The following is an 18908-nucleotide window of genomic DNA, read 5'->3' as shown; positions in this document are numbered from 1 at the left end:
ATCCCATTTTCAAAACAATTACCACACAGGTCTAAACAGAAGCACTCCAGCCAATATGACACATTTTGCTTGCAAAAGACTCATTCTTATTCTCAAAACATTTAACACATGCAGCAAAAGCAAAATTTGCCTACAAACAACACAGCTGGTAGTCAAATTACTGTGTGCTTTCGATCAATCAATACTCATTGGACAACAAAATACAATTCAATATCAGGAGTTTCAGCCTTCATTTTTGCTATGTATGCCATTTCTTTTTCATTTTTCTGTTTTTTCTTATTGATTAAAATTAATTGTATTCATTACTCCCAAAATGTAACTGTCATTGGCATGTAAGACCTACAGGAAGCATCTAGACAAGACACATTTCATACACTCAACTGCAACTTGTAATTTTTCATCATAATAGACCTATAAAACACCTGGACTTGTACTGTCTTTTTCACCAAAAAGGCAAAATGGTAGTTTCTTTAGTAAATGTGCCTTAGATCTTTGCTTGCAAATAGCAACACAGAACAGATGGTATATCATATGGATAACAAATGATTGCTAATTGAAGAATTGTGTTAAGGAGTTTCATACAGTGACATTAGAAGCTCTTAGCTTTGCAAACAATATCAACAGTTTGTCAAAATGTCAATTGAGTCTTTCAATGAGAACTGTGTTAAATGTTTTGAAAAATTATGTGAAAAATGTGTTAAACCAATGAAGAAGTATCAACACATTTGAAAGAGATGACTTCTGCTGTGCTAAGAAAGTAAAGCTGAAGATCAAGTGGATCTCAGTTTCATTAAGTGTGCATTTTAGCAATCGAGAAAAACCGTAAAACTTGTGTTTTGAGTACTTTCCCAAACAAATGGTTTATTCAGCTATTCATTACATGCACACCTAATTATAATGCTTAATGAAGAATTACTATTTATACCAAAAATGGTTTTATTAACTAAAAGGCAAAGAGTGTGAGATACATCCCAAGTCCGTCATTAGCATGAACGTTGTTAGGGTCACTCCAAACGAAAGAAGAAGAAGCCCTTTAAACTGGTGATGCACAATGCAAACAAATGGTGTGAATACAAGCAGGGGCTCTCATGTCGTAAATGGCCTTCTAGTCTATGACCAAAAGAGATGCTTACGAGCCAGCCAGGAGTCGAACCTAGAATCTTCTGATCCGTAGTCAGACGCGTTATCCATTGCGCCACTGGCCCCCGCACGCTTCACTCCATAGGGGCCCCACAGCGTAACAATGAAGAGTTTTGAAAACAATGGGAAGTGAACAATCCACCGTCACAGTGTGCTTCTGGGAGTCCCCCTCTCGCTGGTGCTCGCTTTCACTACTTTACAAAACTTTACAAACCTAACCACCTACAAACTTTACAAACCTAACCACCTACAAACTTTACAAACCTAACCACCTAAACCTTCTCTTACTCGACAACAACTGTTAGCACCGAAAGAAAACTGCTTATCTAACCAACTGTTAGTAGTGTAATTCTAGATTAAAATCTAGTTGGTATTGTTTTTAATATAAAGAGACTTTCCCACTGCTTTCTCAGTACGTTCATTTTGAGTTAAAATAAGACAGGATGCTCATTAAGTTAAGGTGTCTTATCAAGACAAATTCACAATGGCACTTTGGAGATGTTTACTCACTGCCACCTCAGACACCAGTCAGAAGGATAATGATGTGTGTGAGCGCATTGGTGATGATCAAAGTCCAACAAAGACCCCGTGCTCTGGGTTCGAACAAGCTGACGGTTGTGGTAGAACTTCAGGGGGGGCTCCCTGGTCTTTGGCTCCCTTGCAACTTCCTGTTGCAAACAACTCAATGACTGACTCGAGCGGACAATAGACAATGGAATGTGGCAAAAGACGCAGGAGGGCCAGCAGCCACTTTTAGAAAAGAGACTCTTTGTTTCCGCCCGGTCTCGAACCGGGGACCTTTCGCGTGTGAGGCGAACGTGATAACCACTACACTACGGAAACTTCCATATCAACACCTTTGATCTGCCGCCATGGAAACAGCTATCAACTTGTCACAGTTCACACAACAGAGGAACTGTTGGCTCCAGTTCCATGCAGTGTGAATGCAACGAAAAAAAGGGGGTCGTTTCTCAAATGGTTGTAAGAACGGCAAAAAAGTCTCTCCAGTGCGTAGAACACTTAATATGACCCCCTGACCCCAGAGCTGAGTGTTCTGATCACAGAGAATGGTAGGGAGGAGGGAGGAGCGCAAACCCTAGGTGCTTTTCCAGACGGACCCCTACACCCTCTCTCTACCCACTGGGGGAACGTTCATGTGTGATAGGCCGTGCAAACTCAATCTTGTCACAGTTCATATAAGACATGTTGATTTTAGATAACGCTGTTGTCTGGTTTGGAAAACTTAACCAATAATAAGCTGAAACAAAAGACAGTGCATATGGGACATTTTTGTAAAGGATGCAAACACACATACACACACACAAACACAAGTACACAAACATACACACAAACACAAGTACACACACACGCACGCGCGCACACACACACACACACACACACACACACACACACACACACACACACACACACACACACACACACACACACACACAGCCACTCTGACTCATGGCTTTGACACTGAAAATGAGGCAATATTTTCCATTTTACCACAGTGTCTTTTTTTGTGAGTCGCATATGAGCCATTAAATGATGATGTACTAATTGTGAAGACGAATAATCTAAAGAGCGGGGTCAAAACATGTTGGAGAGCTACAGGAAAGAAATGGGTAGCTGAGCCCAAACAGATTTCAAAGCATGGTAGTGCAGCCTAGTAAATTAAGTCACCCTCTCTCTCTCTCTCACACACTCACTCACTCACTCCCTCCCTCTGGACTCCGGAGTATCTCTGGTATGTGATATGACATTGCTTCCAAAAAGCAAACCAGTTGTTTCCGCCCGGTTTCGAACCGGGGACCTTTCGCGTGTGAGGCGAACGTGATAACCACTACACTACGGAAACTGCCATGCTTCCCCAATAGCCGATAGCATGGATGGACACAGTTAACACCCCAATGTTCAATACTTGATTGTCTGTTCACATAAAGTAATTGGTAAAAAAAAAAAACTAAAACAAAATAATAATCCAAGACAAAATAATCCAATGTTTTTTTTTTTTTTTTTAAGGGACAATTGAATCCACACACGCATAAACTTTATCTTTATCTATCACCTCTTGTGGTATAATGTTTATATAGGTTTCTCATTTACTGAAATGTTTAGTTTAACCACGCATATGTCCTATGAGAACTGGGTCCCTTCATCCTTCTGTGTCCTTGAAGTCTCCCTTCTGTGTCCTTGAAGTTCCGTTAACAAAACCTCACCGGTTTCACAAAAACCGGCGTCGTGTAAACGGCCTCCCAGAGACATGGAAGAACTTTTGTTGTAGGGTGTCTGTGTTCACTCCAAAGGACACAAACATAGCCTAGGCCATTAGAAGGTAAAGGAGTTTTGTGACATCCATATCTCTGTTAATACTAACTAGATGGATGGATCATTGTTGGGGGGAAGTATCTTGTGTTTTTTTGCATGTGTGTGTGTGTGTTAAGGGTATAAGAACTGGCAACACCCACAGATGTGTGGGCTTGTTACTTGACATTTCATGTGGGTAACATGCTCCCGGTATTGAGAATACCAGTCTCACACCAGTTGTCTTGGAGTAATTTTGACCACACTCTCATATCCACACAGTAGTAATCAGATATGTTATAAAGGGATCGAAGGGTAATGCATTCATTCGTTCAGAAAAAAAATTATGTTTCCGACCGGTCTCAAACCTGGGACCTTTCGCGTGTTAGGCGAACGTGATAACCACTACACTACGGAAACTTCCATAAGTTACTTGTCACCATGGGAACAGTAACTTGAACCAATTCATACCACATTGCACATGTCAATTCTATGACTGATTTAATGTGAAACAAATCGGACACTATTGCTAATAAACAGAGCATATCTACAGCTCATATTTACTGTTAATGGACGCAGCCATCTTGGAAATTTGAACTCAGGGTACCCCCACGGGTCGACCGAGCAGACGAGTCACAGTAGAACTTCAGGGGGTGTTCCCTGGGCATACCATCTCATAGCCAGCAGCCCCTATCAGAAAACAAACTCCCCATTTCCGAACCGGGGACCTTTTGCATGTTTGGCAATCGTGATAACCACTACTCTATGGAAACTTCCATGCCAACATTTGGCTGTTGCCATCTGGAAAGATCTGGAAAGAATGATCTGGCCTCTGTACACATGAATCTGTGGGCCTAAATGTTTATAGGGTATTAACTGTAATGCTGATCATTTGTCTACACACATTTCAAACTTCTTTCCCAACATTCTCTAGCCTACTTTACTGTGATAACTAAGTTTAAGCTAAATTATATTACAATATTTACGTTGTAGCCTATAACACCCAACATAGGCTATAAAACAGTTTAAAATACCATTTTAGGTTTCTAATCCCTATGAACAATCTGCTTACTGCATATTTCATATCATATATCAATAGGCTATCCTATCATATTTTATTTGCATAATGCACAAGACAAAAGGAACAGATATAGCAAGTCATTGGAGTTTTCCCTCCAGTAAATGCCACTGAAGGTAGCCTAATATTAATGTCATATGTGTTTAAGTCATCATTTCAGACTTTCTTAACATACTGTAGTGAACTGAGCCTAGCTGGTTCATGACTGAACTCCCATAGTGCTGTGCAGTGTATGTGTGTGTGTATAATGTTGATGTTAGTTTTAGTGAGAGTAATTGCGTTTACCTTGTCATGTATGTGTTAGATGGTATATTCTTTATGTTGTACCTCATGTGTTTACCCCGTGTATTGTATGTGACTACCCTGTTTGTGTATCGTGCTTGTTTAATTGACCTCCCTTGTGTTGCCTGTGTAATGATGTTCGTGCGTTTTGGTGCGTAACCAATAAAACCATTCTGAGACAACTTTGCAGTTTGTTACAATACTCTGGTCTACAGTCACTTTGCTTAAATTATTTTTACTTGAGAGAACATTATTTGTAAGACAGGCAGGGAAATGGCTAAATATGGTTTGCCCTAATTTTGATATAAGCTCACCTTGTCTCAAATTCAAAGAGGGGTCTGTTGCTACTCCACTCTGGTGTGTTTCACAACGTTAAGATCTGCTTCTACTAAATCTGACATAAATATAATGTTGACATGATATGTATTTACTGATAAGCTACCAAGCTACTATGACACTGATTAGCCTATTATTGCTAATTATAGACATTATAGCCTATTCATTTAGAATTAAACATGCTTCAAATTAGGCTATTATAACGGTGTGTTTTATGCAAACAGAATTGTTGGTGTAGTTTATTTATTTAGACTTTACCTCAGATTACATGTATAACCAAATTATCATTTTAAAGTGTAAGTTATGCTCTTTCAATGTGTTGTTTCTGTCCGTTTTTAGCACTAATGGATGTGGAGATATTCAAGCAGTTTAGCACCATGGATTTTGTTTTAGTTTTTGCTCACCTTTGAAAAGAAATCAGTTACCAATTGTTTCCCCTCATTATCTTTTCTCTCCTTCTCCTGTCTTTCCTTTCATTTGTGGGGACCTTTCGCGTGTGAGGCGAACGTGATAACCACTACACTACGGAAACTGCCACAATACACACTGTGGTTATGTCACCATATATGGACACAGTTGATACCTTGTCCCGGTGACAACCCAATGTACAATACTGTGTGGTCTGTTCACATAATTGGTAAAAACAACAATCCAAGACAAAATAATCCAATGGGTTAGCTAAAGATAGGGTATATGGGACATTTGAATCCATACTACCAACACACACACACATACACAATATATTTATATGTCTTTATCTGTCACCGCTCATATCCAAACTATCAGATGTGTTATGAAAGGATGGAAGCGTAATGCATTCATTTAGCAAAAAAAAAAAAAAATGTGTTTCCGCCCGGTCTCGAACCGGGGACCTTTCGCGTTCTCCCAACCACCATGGGAACGGTAACTTGTACCAATTCATACTACATTGCACAACTATTCTATTCTAGAACTAATCCCAATTGTTGTGGGAACCAGCACAGGGCCCCATATCTGGCCTATGGCCAACCAAGCAACCATCTGTGTGTTGGTAGTACAGGATAGTTTTAGGCAGAGATCACATTAGCCAGCGGCAAGCGGTAGGTTTCCTATTGTTCTCTATGGTTCGGCAGCGGAATGGTGACAACGCTGGTGTAACGCTACCGTTGAGCAAGCTGAGCGTTGAACTTGGTTCAACTTTCAAAGTGCAACGCGAGCATATTCAATTGACAAACCGTTTGTGTTGCTTAGGAACTAAACAAAAATTATTATGGTCTGAGCATTGCGTTACGTTTGCCGCTGCCGCTTGCCGCTGGCTAATATGATCCCCGCCTTAACCTGTTGAGCAGTGAATTATTTTCCTAGCTCATTCTAGATTCAGTGTTCTTTCTACAGTCTAAAGGGGGAAATCCCTTCAAAGTGTTAAGAATACAAATAGACTAGGGCAGGGTATCAGTCTAATCAGTTGTTCTTATCTCATGGGAATGTGTAACTTTCTATTTTGTAGATCCCATTATCATCTCTTCATTTTATATTACATGCACTGCAACCACTTTGGCTGTCTCATTATGGGAAGTCTACTGCTACACTTTTGTGGTCATATGTCATATGTTTGTGGAAACAGCGAGCAAGTTATACCAATTCCACAGATATTTTATGCATGTTTATTTTCCCTTTAATGGTGCCATGTGTAATATCCGCCAAAAAAAATCAATTCATACTCCACATTCCATAAAAGATGGAGGCAGTATACCTCCAGAAAGTGAGTTGGTCTACCCTAGAGTAACAACCGAGAAACGTGTATTGCAGTTTGGCTGGCGGTTATGTTGCCCGCATACCGCCTCCCATGGCCGAAGCTGGTATTATGACACCTGTCGGGCTGTGGCATTTTTTTTATGACATCATCACTCTTATTTCTTCTCATTCTTTTGATGCGTGTAGCTCAGAGGTGGGCAAACTGCGGCCCGCGGGCCGAATCCGGCCCGCCACGTACTTCAATCCGGCCCGCCAGGCAGTCGCAGCGGCTCGCATTTTTCCCCTGCCCGACGTTGTGTTAGTACCACTAGATGGCGCAATGCACGCACAGCCCTCTAACGACAGTCAATCGTTTCTCTCGTTGCCACTGTTCTGTCTCCAGCAGTAGAAATATAGGCCTACTGACAAAATGAGCAGTCGGAAAAAACGTAAAGTCGACACCGAGTGCCGGACTTTCAACAAAGACTGGACAACAAAATATTTCTTTACTGAAGTTCGGTCAAAGGCCGTGTGTTTGATTTGTAAAGAAAGTATTGCCGTTTTCAAAGAGTACAATATCAGCCGCCACTTTTCCACCAGGCATGTTAACTATGCTAGCAACTTGTCAGTTCAAGACAGGGCCACTACTGCCTCAAGGTTAGCTGCGAGTTTACAGGCTCAGCAGAGCATTTTCACACGACAGTCGACTATTCAGGAGTCATGCACAAAGGCAAGTTATGTGCTGGCATACAAGTTAGCCAAAGCAAGTAAGCCCCTCTCTGAAGGCGAGTTTCTGAAAGAATGCATGGTAGAGACTGCTGGTATTCTATGTCCGCAGATTACAAGCAAATTCGAAAATCTCAGTCTGTCACGCAGAACAGTGACTCGCCGTGTAGAGCTAATTGACGGTGACCTGGCCAGTGGGTTGAACAAGAAAGCGGAGTCTTTAAATTTCTATTCGTTAGCTCTGGATGAGATGATGTAATGATGTAAAAGACACTGCTCAGCTCTTAATCTTTATCAGAGGTATTAATAGCAATTTTGAAATCACGGAAGAATTTCTGGCCATGGAGTCCATCAAGGGCACAACGCAAGGAGTGGACTTATATGACCGGGTGTCTGGGGTCATCGAGAGGCTGAAGCTACCTTGGAGTAAACTGGTGAATGTCACCACTGATGGATCACCCAATTTAACGGGAAAAAACGTCGGACTTCTGAAAAGAATTCAGGACAAAGTGAGAGAAGAAAGGCCTGAGTTGGGGGTAATTTTACTGCACTGTATCATCCACCAGGAATCCCTGTGCAAGACTGTTTTGCGCTTTGATCACGTAGTGAAGGTAGTGGTGAAACTTGTGAACACCATACGAGCGAGGGGGCTTACTCATCGTCAATTCATTAAATTCATAGAAGAAACCGATGCTGACCACCAGGACTTACTTTACCACTCCAATGTCCGTTGGCTAAGTTTGGGAAAGTGTGCTGGCGAGTGTGGGAGCTCAGAGATGAGATTGGGTCATTTTTGGAGTTGGTTGGGAAAGCCGATGATTTCCCTGAGCTGCGCAACGCAGACTGGCTTTGTGACTTTGCGTTCGCTGTGGACGTGTTGGCTCACATGAATGAGCTGAACGTAAAGCTACAAGGAAAGGATCAATTGGTGCATGACATGTACTCCAACGTGAAAGCTTTTAAAGCCAGATTGACTTTATTTTCAAGACAAATCACACAGAAAGTATTCACTCATTTCCCCACATTGGCGACGCTGAAAGAGGCCCCACTGCATGCAAGTAAATACTGCAAATTCCTGGATGGCCTGCACGCAGAATTTTGCCGTCGATTCTCTGATTTTGAGAAAATTGAGAAGCTACTTCAGCTGGTGTCATGTCCCCTGTCACTGGACTATGAAACAGCACCGGAGGAGTTGCAATTGGAGCTGATCGACCTGCAGTGCGACTCTGTCATAAAGGAGAAGTTCAACTCTGTTAAACTGGGTGAGTTTTATGCATCGCTGAACGAGACAAAGTTTCCAAACATCCTGCAGGTGGCCCAGAGGATACTGGTGTTATTTAGCTCGACTTTGTGTGTGAGCAAACTTTCAGTGTGATGAACCTCAACAAATCACGGCACAGAGCGCAGCTCACTGATCAACACTTGGGGGCTATACTGCGAATAGCCACAAGTAAAATGACCCCAGACTTTGATGCTCTCACAAAAAATGGTGACCAACAGCACTGTTCCCATTGAAATTGAATGAATGAATGAACAACTATGGTGGAGTTGTTTCTTTACTTTTTAGGAAATATGTTGTTGCAGGTCTGAGTTTATCAACGTTATGGGCAGGTTAATGTGTGCAGCCTACTGTTCTGTGATAAGCTGTGTTACCTAGGCCAATATTGGGGTGCCACCCCTTTTTCATGCCTGTTGTGTTGGAGGTTGTGAGGCGTGGTTTTGGCCAACAACAACCGCAATAAAAATATAATAATAATAATAAACAGATAATTACAGAGTAGTTTCTTTGCACGTATTTCAATAGCAGTGAATGGTACAGTATGTATTACACGTTATTGATGTCATTACATGTAATTTTTCCTCATTTATTGGTGGTCCGGCCCGCGGCCAATTTTCAAAACCCAATGTGGCCCTTGAGCCAAAAAGTTTGCCCACCCCTGGTGTAGCTCATTTTTTGGATATTTTTACCTCAATTCTTACACATGGCACCTTTAAAGGGCGGTGGTAGTGTAGTGGCTAAGGAGCTGGGTTAGCGTGCAGTAGCCTGAAAGTTGTGGGTTCAATTCCCGGCTTCCACCGTTATACCCTTGAGCAAGGCACTTAACCCCAAGTTGCTCCGGGGACAATGTAATCTGACTACATTTTCGAGGCGAGAATGGATACTTACGCTGAGTTACATCCGGATGTATTCGGACCGCGACCAGAAAGTTGCATATTCGCGGAGAAGCACTAGGGGGAGACGAAGCACCCACCAAACGACCCAAAAAGTGTTGTAGAACCATCAGAACGACTCTCAACCTGCATAATTAAGGTAATTTTTGCTAAAATGGATGCATAGGGCTTCTTTAAAAGTGGTGTTTTTCGAGCCAGCCAGGAGTCGAACCTAGAATCTTCTGATCCGTAGTCAGACGCGTTATCCATTGCGCCACTGGCCCACACACTATGACATATGAAGGGGCCCCCACAGCACAATAATGGGGAACGGGGGCGCGCACAATCCTCTTGTTGCCTCAGATTACTTCACACACACACACGCACACACACACACACACACACAAACACACTTACTTATACTTTATACTTACTATACTTATGTACCAATTGTAAAGACACATTATCTGTAGAGCAGGTCGAAATCGCGTTCCATTGCATTGCACCACTGGCTCTGACAAACTCACTAATGGAAAGAGCTGCAGAGGAAAGAAATGGGCAGCTGAGACCAAAGAGTTTACACAGCATGATGCTGCCTCCTAGTTAATTTAGTCACCCTCTCTCTCACACTCATGGTACCAACACCCTGCACTAGTGAGTTTAGCATACCTCTCTCTGGAGAGTGTTCCGGAGAGACTGGTGTATGTTGTATGACACTGCTTCCAAAAGGCAGCCAACTGTTTCCGCCCGGTTTCGAACCGGGGACCTTTCGCGTGTGAGGCGAACGTGATAACCACTACACTACGGAAACTGCCATACTATATTTGTTGGTTATGTCACAATATATGGACACAGTTGATACCTTGTCCCGGTGACAACCCAATGTACAATACTTTGTTTGTTCACATAGTTGGTAAAACAATAATCCAAGACAAAATAATCCATTAGGTTAGCTAAAGATAGGGTATATGGGACATTTGTATCCCTACTACCAACACACACACACACACACACACACACACACACACACACACACACACACACACACACACACACACACACACACACACACACACACACACATAAACATATATACAATATATATTGATATGTCTTTATCTGTCACCTCTCATATCCACACGATCAGATGTGTTATAAAAGGATGGAGGCATAATGCATTCATTTAGCAAAAAAAAAAAAAAAAAATGTGTTTCCGCCCGGTCTCGAACCGGGGACCTTTCGCGTGTTAGGCGAACGTGATAACCACTACACTACGGAAACTCCCATATCTTCTCCCAACCACCATGGGAACGGTAACTTGTACCAATTCATACTACATTGCACAACTATTCTATTAAAACTAATCCCAATTGTTGTGGGAACCAGCACAGGGCCCCATATCTGGCCTATGGCCAACCAAGCAACCATCTGTGTGTTGGTAGTACAGGATAGTTTTAGGCAGAGATCACATTAGCCAGCGGCAAGCGGTAGGTTTCCTATTGTTCTCTATGGTTCGGCAGCGGAATGGTGACAACGCTGGCGTAACGCTACCGTTGAGCAAGCTGAGCGTTGAACTTGGTTCAACTTTCAAAGTGCAACGCGAGCATATTCAATTGACAAACTGTTTGTGTTGCTTAGGAGCTAAACAAAAATTATTATGGTCTGAGCATTGCGTTACGTTTGCCGCTGCCGCTGGCTAATATGATCCCCGCCTTAACCTGTTGAGCAGTGAATTATTGTCCTAGCTCATTCTAGATTCAGTGTTCTTTCTACAGTCTAAAGGGGGAAATCCCTTCAAAGTGTTAAGAATACAAATAGACTAGGGCAGGGTATCAGTCTAATCAGTTGTTCTTATCTCATGGGAATGTGTAACTTTCTATTTTGTAGATCCCATTATCATCTCTTCATTTTATATTACATGCACTGCAACCACTTTGGCTGTCTCATTATGGGAAGTCTACTGCTACACTTTTGTGGTCATATGTCATATGTTTGTGGAAACAGCGAGCAAGTTATACCAATTCCACAGATATTTTATGCATGCTTATTTTCCCTTTAAAGGTGCCATGTGTAATATCCGCCAACAAAATCAATTCATACTCCACATTCCATAAAAGATGGAGGCAGTATACCTCCAGAAAGTGAGTTGGTCTACCCTGGAGTAACAACCGAGAAACGTGTATTGCAGTTTGGCTGGCGGTTATTTTGCCCGCATACCGCCTCCCATGGCCGAAGCTGGTATTATGACACCTGTCGGGCTGTGGCTAGTAATTTAGCATGCTAATTCTGGTTGATATCTCAGCAGCACTATACCGTGTCATTTTTTTAATGACATCATCACTCTTATTTCTTCTCATTCTTTTGATGCGTGTAGCTCAGAGGTGGGCAAACTCCGGCCCGCCACGTACTTCAATCCGGCCCGCCAGGCAGTCGCAGCGGCTCGCATTTTTCCCCTGCCCGACGTTGTGTTAGTACCACTACATGCCGCAATGCACGCACAGCCCTCTAACGACAGTCAATCGTTTCTCTCGTTGCCACTGTTCTGTCTCCAGCAGTAGAAATATAGGCCTACTGACAAAATGAGCAGTCGGAAAAAACGTAAAGTCGACACCGAGTGCCGGACTTTCAACAAAGACTGGACAACAAAATATTTCTTTACTGAAGTTCGGTCAAAGGCCGTGTGTTTGATTTGTAAAGAAAGTTTTAAAACCTTTAAAGAAGCCCTGTGCAGGTCTGGTTATTATCGCTGTTTCTGGGTTTTTTGTCTGATTTGGGCTCGCATTTTTCACGACATAGCTCCCCCTGCAGCTTCAGTAGCAAGACTGCTACGCTAAACCCCCACTAGCTAGCGAGCTAGCCATCAAGAAACCAAGCTAAACACATACAGGGCTCACAATAAAACAGTCGAGCAAACACATTGTTCAAGAGACTATCAAACCACATTACAAAAACGATGTTCACCCAAGGTTAGGCTACTTACAATTTCAACAGCAAGTCGAGGTCCGTTTTGCAGTCATCTTAGAAACTACAATCTGACTAAATTTTCGAGGCGAGAATGGATACTTCCGCTGAGTTACATCCGGATGTATTCGGACCGCGACCAGAAAGTTGCATATTCGCGAGAGGCACTAGCGGGAGACGGACCACCCACCAAACGACCCAAAAAGTGTTGTAGAACCATCAGAACGACTCTCAACCTGCATAATTAAGGTAATTTTTGCTAAAATTGTTGCATAGGGCTTCTTTAAAAGTGGTGTTTTTCGAGCCAGCCAGGAGTCGAACCTAGAATCTTCTGATCCGTAGTCAGACGCGTTATCCATTGCGCCACTGGCCCACACACTATGACATATGAAGCGGCCCCACAGCACAATAATGGGGGAACAGGGGGGGGCGCGCACAATCCTCTTGTTGCCTCAGATTACTTCACACACGCACACACGCACACACACACACACACTTACTTATACTTTATACTTACTATACTTATGTACCAATTGTAAAGACACATTATCTGTAGAGCAGGTTGAAATGCGTTATCCATTGCACCACTGGCTCTGAGAAACTCACTAATGGAAAGAGCTGCAGAGGAAAGAAATGGGCAGCTGAGACCAAAGAGTTTACAAAGCATGATGCTGCCTCCTAGTTAATTTAGTCACCCTCTCTCACACTCATGGTACCAACACCCTGCACTAGTGAGTTTAGCATACCTCTCTCTGGAGAGTGTTCCGAGAGACTGGTGTATGTTGTATGACACTGCTTCCAAAAAGGCAGCCAACTGTTTCCCTCGGGTTTGAACCGGGGACCTTTCGCGTGTGAGGCGAACGTGATAACCACTACACTACGGAAACTGCCATACTATATTTGTTGGTTATGTCACAATATATGGACATAGTTGATACCTTGTCCCGGTGACAACCCAATGTACAATACTTTGTTTGTTCACATAATTGGTAAAACAATAATCCAAGACAAAATAATCCATTAGGTTAGCTAAAGATAGGGTATATGGGACATTTGTATCCCTACTACCAACACACACACACACTAGCACTACCAACACACACACACACACACACACACACACACACACACACACACACACACACACACACACATAAACATATATACAATATATATTGATATGTCTTTATCTGTCACCTCTCATATCCACCGATCAGATGTGTTCTAAAAGGATGGAGGCATAATGCATTCATTTAGCAAAAAAAAAAAAAAAAAATGTTTCCGCCGGTCTCGAACCGGGACCTTTTCGCGTGTTAGGCTTAACGTGATAACCACTACACTACGGAAACTCCCATATCTTCTCCCAACCACCATGGGAACGGTAACTTGTACCAATTCATACTACATTGCACAACTATTCTATTAGAACTAATCCCAATTGTTGTGGGAACCAGCACAGGGCCCCATATCTGGCCTATGGCCAACCAAGCAACCATCTGTGTGTTGGTAGTACAGGATAGTTTTAGGCAGAGATCACATTAGCCAGCGGCAAGCGGTAGGTTTCCTATTGTTCTCTATGGTTCGGCAGCGAATGGTGACAACGCTGGCGTAACGCTACCGCTTGAGCAAGCTGAGCGTTGAACTTGGTTCAACTTTCAAAGTGCAACGCGAGCATATTCAATTGACAAACTGTTTGTGTTGCTTAGGAGCTAAACAAAAATTATTATGGTCTGAGCATTGCGTTACGTTTGCCGCTGCCGCTGGCTAATATGATCCCCACCTTAACCTGTTGAGCAGTGAATTATTGTCCTAGCTCATTCTAGATTCAGTGTTCTTTCTACAGTCTAAAGGGGGAAATCCCTTCAAAGTGTTAAGAATACAAATAGACTAGGGCAGGGTATCAGTCTAATCAGTTGTTCTTATCTCATGGGAATGTGTAACTTTCTATTTTGTAGATCCCATTATCATCTCTTCATTTTATATTACATGCACTGCAACCACTTTGGCTGTCTCATTATGGGAAGTCTACTGCTACACTTTTGTGGTCATATGTCATATGTTTGTGGAAACAGCGAGCAAGTTATACCAATTCCACAGATATTTTATGCATGCTTATTTTCCTTTTAAAGGTGCCATGTGTAATATCCGCCAACAAAATCAATTCATACTCCACATTCCATAAAAGATGGAGGCAGTATACCTCCAGAAAGTGAGTTGGTCTACCCTGGAGTAACAACCGAGAAACGTGTATTGCAGTTTGGCTGGCGGTTATTTTGCCCGCCACCGCCTCCCATGGCGAAGCTGGTATTATGACACCTGTCGGGCTGTGGCTAGTAATTTAGCATGCTAATTCTGGTTGATATCTCAGCAGCACTATACCGTGTCATTTTTTTAATGACATCATCACTCTTATTTCTTCTCATTCTTTTGATGCGTGTAGCTCAGAGGTGGGCAAACTCCGGCCCGCCACGTACTTCAATCCGGCCCGCCAGGCAGTCGCAGCGGCTCGCATTTTTCCCCTGCCCGACGTTGTGTTAGTACCACTACATGCCGCAATGCACGCACAGCCCTCTAACGACAGTCAATCGTTTCTCTCGTTGCCACTGTTCTGTCTCCAGCAGTAGAAATATAGGCCTACTGACAAAATGAGCAGTCGGAAAAAACGTAAAAGTCGACACCGAAAGCCGGACTTTCAACAAAGACTGGACAACAAAATATTTCTTTACTGAAGTTCGGTCAAAGGCCGTGTGTTTGATTTGTAAAGAAAGTTTTAAAACCTTTAAAGAAGCCCTGTGCAGGTCTGGTTATTATCGCTGTTTCTGGGTTTTTTGTCTGATTTGGGCTCGCATTTTTCACGACATAGCTCCCCCTGCAGCTTCAGTAGCAAGACTGCTACGCTAAACCCCCACTAGCTAGCGAGCTAGCCATCAAGAAACCAAGCTAAACACATACAGGGCTCACAATAAAACAGTCGAGCAAACACATTGTTCAAGAGACTATCAAACCACATTACAAAAACGATGTTCACCCAAGGTTAGGCTACTTACAATTTCAACAGCAAGTCGAGGTCCGTTTTGCAGTCATCTTAGAAACTACAATCTGACTAAATTTTCGAGGCGAGAATGGATACTTCCGCTGAGTTACATCCGGATGTATTCGGACCGCGACCAGAAAGTTGCATATTCGCGGAGAGGCACTAGCGGGAGACGAAGCACCCACCAAACGACCCAAAAAGTGTTGTAGAACCATCAGAACGACTCTCAACCTGCATAATTAAGGTAATTTTTGCTAAAATTGTTGCATAGGGCTTCTTTAAAAGTGGTGTTTTTCGAGCCAGCCAGGAGTCGAACCTAGAATCTTCTGATCCATTAGTCAGACGCTAAGTATCCATTAGCCCACTGGCCCACACACTATGACATATGAAGCGCCCCACAGCACAATAATGGGGAACAGGGGCGCTTCAATCCTCTTGTTGCCTCAGATTACTTCACACACACACACGCACACACGCAAACACACACACACACTTACTTATACTTTATACTTACTATACTTATGTACCAATTGTAAAGACACATTATCTGTAGAGCAGGTTGAAATGCGTTATCCATTGCACCACTGGCTCTGAGAAACTCACTAATGGAAAGAGCTGCAGAGGAAAGAAATGGGCAGCTGAGACCAAAGAGTTTACAAAGCATGATGCTGCCTCCTAGTTAATTTAGTCACCCTCTCTCTCACACTCATGGTACCAACACCCTGCACTAGTGAGTTTAGCATACCTCTCTCTGGAGAGTGTTCCGGAGAGACTGGTGTATGTTGTATGACACTGCTTCCAAAAGGCAGCCAACTGTTTCCGCCCGGTTTCGAACCGGGACCTTTCAAGGCATGAGGCTTAACGTGATAACCACTACACTACGGAAACTGCCATACTATATTTGTTGGTTATGTCACAATATATGGACATAGTTGATACCTTGTCCCGGTGACAACCCAATGTACAATACTTTGTTTGTTCACATAATTGGTAAAACAATAATCCAAGACAAAATAATCCATTAGGTTAGCTAAAGATAGGGTATATGGGACATTTGTATCCCTACTACCAACACACACACACACACACACATATATACAATATATATTGATATGTCTTTATCTGTCACCTCTCATATCCACACGATCAGATGTGTTATAAAAGGATGGAGGCATAATGCATTCATTTAGGAAAAAAAAAAAAATTGTGTTTCCGCCCGGTCTCGAACCGGGGACCTTTCGCGTGTTAGGCGAACGTGATAACCACTACACTACGGAAACTCCCATGCTTTCTCCCAATCACCATGGGAATGGTAACTTGTACCAATCCATTACACACATTGCACATGTCAGTATACAACTATTCTATTCTAGAACTAATGCTGCTTTCGAGATGTCTCGTAAATGTCTCGTAAATCCGCCGCCCGAGTTGGAAAGTGTAAATTACCCAGCTTTCTTGCGACATTTGGGGCAGGCACGCCCACTTTACCTCGAAGTACTTGAGGGTACCCCGAGGTGGACGTACGACCTTACAACAAACATGGCTGCGCCCATAGTTGAGATGAGATGACATGTATTTTTTTGCATATGTACTGTGTTGGTCATGTTAAAGTTGATGTAATGCTCTTACACACTAGATTACATTGCTGCTTCAATCCGGTCACCAATTCATGCATTGCACGGTCTTGCTGTGCCTGCAATACAATGTAACAATTTGTTTTCCAGCCATTTAGCTAGAGGCTACATGTAGCACAAAACAATAACAATGACTAGCCTCCTGCTAATGCCCCTCGTGGCTCGAGAGAAAGGCGTTCCTAAAGCCACTCATTGGTACATGTTGTACGGGTGAGTGTACGATGATTTACGAGACATCTCGAAAGCAGCATTATCCCGATTGTTGTGGGAACCAGCACAGGGCCCCATATCTGGCCTATGGGCCAACCAAGCAACCATCTGTGTGATGGTAGTACAGGATAGTGTTAACCTGTTGAGCAGTGAATTCTTTTCCTAGCTCCTTGTAGTTTCAGTGTTCTTTGTACAGTCTAAAGGGGGAACTCCTTCAATGGGTCAAGAGAACAAATAGTCTAGGGCAGGGTATCAGTCTTATCAGTTCTTAAAGGGGAACTTGGCAACTATTTTAACGTAATAAACCCGTTTAGAAATTATTTGGATGGTTAAATGACCTGTTCCGGTGAAAATGGTGACTTTCGCCGCTGCGCCTAGCGTCCCCAGGTGGAAAACCAACCTTGCAACATTGAGACTACCGTCCCCGAAAAAGAAGTGAGAAACAAGAAACTCATTTTAAATCATGTTTCTTTCCTTGTAACATCCACATAGTTCTGCCAAACTTATGCTAACCATTCGCTAGCTTGTAAACAAATCCATGTGCTTTATCGTTACCTTTTCCCACAGTTTGAAATAGCATAATGCACAATTTCTCCAGCAGAGGGGGAAATCCTGCCAAGTTTCCCTTTAAGTTATCTCATATGGGAATGTGTAACTCTCTAGTTTATAGAGCCCATTATCACCTCTTCCTTAAACAGGAAAACATATAACCTTACTAACCTGATACAAGTAAAATACTACTTTACTGTCAATGCAAGTTTCAGTTACTATCAAAGCAAATTCCTTTTTTTATGAACTTCTTTTGACAAATGATCCAACAACCAGCAGCAGTACCACTATCTTAATCATCACCATCCTAACTATCACCAATCCTGTACATCGTAGCATTCACCTGTGGCCCAGGTAAACATTGGTTGCATTTTTAGGTTTTATACTAAATGCACTGCAACCACTTTGGCTATCTCATTATGGGTTTTTTTGGTCATATGTCATATGTTTGTGGAAACAGCGCGGAAGTTTGACCAATTCCACGGATATTTTATGCATGCTTATTTTCCCTTTAAAAATTCGAGCCAGCCAGGAGTCGAACCTAGAATCTTCTGATTCGTAGTCAGACGCGTTATCCATTGCGCCACTGGCCCACACACTATGACCTATGAAGTGGTCCCACAGCACAATAATGGGGAACAGGGGGGGGCGCACACAATGCTCTTGTTGCCTCAGATTACTTCACACACACACACGGGTGTGTACAATGCAGAGTTCACACACACACACACACACACAAATGTACACACACACACACACACAAACGTACACACACACACACACATAC

General features: G+C 42.7%; 1 protein-coding gene and 11 non-coding genes across 12 annotated transcripts in view; all 12 read right to left on the bottom strand.

Moving 5' to 3' along the window:
• si:ch73-173h19.3 (uncharacterized protein LOC563864 homolog) overlaps window positions 1–18908 on the bottom strand; it is a 45675-nt gene that overhangs the window by 11370 nt on the left and 15397 nt on the right. The window lies entirely within an intron of this gene.
• trnar-acg lies at window positions 1133–1205 on the bottom strand. Its single transcript has one exon. It is a non-coding gene; the product is annotated as a tRNA-Arg (tRNA).
• On the bottom strand, window positions 1911–1983 carry trnav-cac. Its single transcript has one exon. It is a non-coding gene; the product is annotated as a tRNA-Val (tRNA).
• On the bottom strand, window positions 2929–3001 carry trnav-cac. Its single transcript has one exon. It is a non-coding gene; the product is annotated as a tRNA-Val (tRNA).
• On the bottom strand, window positions 3795–3867 carry trnav-aac. The gene has a single exon. It is a non-coding gene; the product is annotated as a tRNA-Val (tRNA).
• trnar-acg lies at window positions 9945–10017 on the bottom strand. Its single transcript has one exon. It is a non-coding gene; the product is annotated as a tRNA-Arg (tRNA).
• trnav-cac lies at window positions 10472–10544 on the bottom strand. The gene has a single exon. It is a non-coding gene; the product is annotated as a tRNA-Val (tRNA).
• trnav-aac lies at window positions 10942–11014 on the bottom strand. Its single transcript has one exon. It is a non-coding gene; the product is annotated as a tRNA-Val (tRNA).
• On the bottom strand, window positions 12995–13067 carry trnar-acg. Its single transcript has one exon. It is a non-coding gene; the product is annotated as a tRNA-Arg (tRNA).
• Window positions 13510–13581, bottom strand: trnav-cac. The gene has a single exon. It is a non-coding gene; the product is annotated as a tRNA-Val (tRNA).
• Window positions 16936–17008, bottom strand: trnav-aac. The gene has a single exon. It is a non-coding gene; the product is annotated as a tRNA-Val (tRNA).
• On the bottom strand, window positions 18642–18714 carry trnar-acg. The gene has a single exon. It is a non-coding gene; the product is annotated as a tRNA-Arg (tRNA).

This window comes from Alosa alosa, chromosome 7 (assembly GCF_017589495.1).
Source record: "Alosa alosa isolate M-15738 ecotype Scorff River chromosome 7, AALO_Geno_1.1, whole genome shotgun sequence".
Lineage (NCBI taxonomy): Eukaryota > Metazoa > Chordata > Actinopteri > Clupeiformes > Clupeidae > Alosa > Alosa alosa.
This window is presented reverse-complemented; position numbering and strand designations above follow the sequence as displayed.